Below are 3,335 nucleotides of genomic sequence, written 5' to 3' on the forward strand. Positions count from 1 at the left end.
TTTGATATAAAGTTTAAATGTTACATTTCATTGTATAACTGTGACCTAATCTTTCCTCTATTAGGGTGCTCCTTAAATTCTGAGGTGATCAATGATGCAATGTCCAACCAATTCATCAGGGCATTAAGCATGATAACACTTTGGCGTTAGATCAACACTCACGAATTTTGGCTTTTCCTAAGATTTTCCTATAAAGTTTCAACTTAAATTCCATATTTTCACAAAATTTAAAGGTAAGAAGCTATACAAAATTTAAATATTTCAAGGTACCTATGCATAATCAATTGGTGATTCTTTATTTTGGGTTATATTTCTTTCAACTTCACTACTTGTATTATTTTTTTAAGCAAGGGAAAATTTTTAATTTGTTCAATTTATACCTTATTGCCTGCTCAACTAATTATTTTGGTATGTTGATGTTTAACATGTCTCATTCTTCATTTAATTTTTGTTGTGGTTATTTATAAAATTAACATCTTGTGTTATACAATACCTCAATGGATGAATGTTGGAATAATTAGAGAATTGAAATGGAATGCTTGCATGCCTAGACATAGGATGTTTAGTATTTTAGGGTCTTTGTTTTTTTTTGAAAGTTGCATAAAGCAATAAGATTAAAATAAAAGAGACCTAATACAAACTAATAATATCATCACACTCCTCCTTTAATAATTGAATAAAATAAAGAGGAATATGAGCATAGTTAGTATAAACATCTTTTATCTTATTGCATTCCCTATTCACACAATTAAAAATAACATTATTAAAATCTTTAGTAAAGGAAATAAATTCAAATCCAAAGCTAGGCTTGTGAATCTACATCATCTTGATGCTATCTTGAATACTTTTAATCACATTTGCATTGTTCCCTTCAATTAAGATGCCTTTGCATTATATTGTCTAATCTTTGCCAACACATTTTAAAGAATAAATAGCGCTTCCATTTCTAACCAAGAGATGTCTCAATGAATAACATTGAATCCAAATGCATAAACAAACCTTCCTTTAAGATCCTGGAAAATGGCTCCAACTCCAACTATATATGACGTTAATAATGAAGCCTCTACATTGACTTTGATCCAATCAAGTGGTGGAGGATGCCAACAATTTTTTAACAATCGAACTGGTTGATTAACAACCCATTCACCTGAATTATTTCTATTTTACATAGAAATGGAAGCTACTACAAGTGAATTTGTTGCAATACTCATGTAACTATCTTCCTTATCTTTATGAATAAGGTTATTTCTGGATTTTCAATAGTAGAAAATAGATGAACAATAAAGATTAGCAAAAAAAATATTTTGTTAGAAGCATTTCATTCCAACTAGCTATAACATTCATCAAAAGTTCTAAAAATAGGGATTTGAAAACCCCAGCGATTCAAAATTTGAACTATTTGAACCAGCTTAGAGTAGGAAACCAGAACATGTTCATGATCTTCTATTATCATACATCCTCTAGGGAAAAAAATCCCATCTCTTAAACTTCTATATTCAAAAAAATATAATGTAGGAATAGCCTTAAGGTGTCATCTCCACAAGAATACTTCAATCCTTGGATTATGTTTAATTTTCTTAATCCATAACCAATACATCTACACATCTGGATTACTCATAATGGGTTCAAAGGTTTAAGCTACCAAATATTTTCTTATTACAAAAGCTCTCCTTGATCCTTGTTACAATTCGAATCAATCTGAATATTGAATATAAGATTGATCAATTCCTCCTAAAATAACAAATGTAGCTCTTCCATGTCCCATACCCATTTTTAATAAAGTGATAAACGATTAAAACATCACTTTGTAAAATAGAAAGAAATGTAGGCCATTTATTTAAAGCTTTATCCAATACCCAAACATCCTCCATCACATTAATAGATTCCCCATAGGAAATCTTCCAACTAACTATTAGTTTGAGGGCTTTTGCACCACTCAAAATGATCTTTCAAGAATTTGACATGTTCTGGTTCAAATTAGAATTCCAAAAAGATTAACCATATTTCGGTTCCAAGGTTTTATGCAGCACTGAATCATCATCATTAAAAAGCTTCAATGGAATTAATTTTACATCTTCTTAAACGATACTTGACAAATCCTAGAGAGAGAAGCTCCAGGATTCTAGAGAGAGAGATATCTTTTTCAAAAAATATTTCCCGGGTTTGGTTCTGTTCTTCACGGAATTGGATTCTCAGGTGTTTATGGACGGCCGCTGGCCATCTTCGGCGGTGGTAGGTATTGGTATTACTAAGGGGAGAGGATATGTATTATCGGTGGCGGTGGATGGTCGCCGATCTTCTTCGGGTTTGAAGGATGGTAAGGTTATTAATGTGGATTCTTGTGATCAAGATTTGGGTGGGGTTATTTGTAAGAAGTCTGAAGATGATGCTGTTGTTCGTCCTTTGGGTCCGTTGTTGATTAAGGAGAATTTTTTGGATTCATCCAAGAAAATTGTGTTCATCGAAGCTAAGGGGAAGGCGATTGTTGATGAAGAAGAAACTGCTTCACCTGTGGTAGCAAGTAAAATTCCTGATTACAATTCTGTTGATCCGGCGGCGACATCTTCTGAAATGAACATTTATGTTAACAGATTCAGCAATTCAAATGCAATCTCTAGTTTAGGCCATGAGAAAAATGTGAATGCTGGTAATTCTGTTAACAAAGGTGTTTAATTCTTACCAAGTTCTGATTCTGGTGGTACAAAGTTGGTGGATAAGGTTAGTGATAGATTGCCTGTTAAGAAATTGGCTGGGGTGGATGAAAATCCGTGGAAGACAAAGACCTACAAAATGTTGGATTGCAATGAGGATGATATGGTCTTCTCGAAAGATGGCAAGTCTGTAAACTTGGTAGAAGAATTGGAGGTTTCAAATTGTCATAAGATCAGGAACTCTTTGGTAATCAAGGTTTTTGGAAAGGAGGTTCCCCCACATGTAGTTGCTTGGGAAATAAGGAGACAGTGGAAATTGTTTGGGAATTTCCACTTTACAACTTTTGGGAAGGGCTGGTTCTTATGTTCCTTTGAGTCAAATGATATGATGGAAGGTGTTTTATCGGGAGGGCCTTGGTTTGTCAATTGCTTTATTGTGGGGATGGAGAAGTGGTCTTTAGAATTTTCCACTCTTTCTTTAAAAGGTTTAACCTCTCCAATTTGGATCAGAATGCCTCACTTGCCCTTGCAATGTTGGGATGAAGTGAATGTGGCTCAGATTACTTCTTCCAGTGGTAAACCTTTGATGATGGATGGTAATATGTTTCAGTGGGGGAAAAGGGAATTTGCCAGAGTTTGTGTGAGGGTTAAGCTGGATCAGCGTCTTCCTTTAGGAGTATGGGT

This window comes from Dendrobium catenatum, unplaced genomic scaffold (genome assembly GCF_001605985.2).
Source record: "Dendrobium catenatum unplaced genomic scaffold, ASM160598v2 fragScaff_scaffold_648, whole genome shotgun sequence".
In the NCBI taxonomy this organism is placed as follows: Eukaryota; Viridiplantae; Streptophyta; class Magnoliopsida; order Asparagales; family Orchidaceae; genus Dendrobium; species Dendrobium catenatum.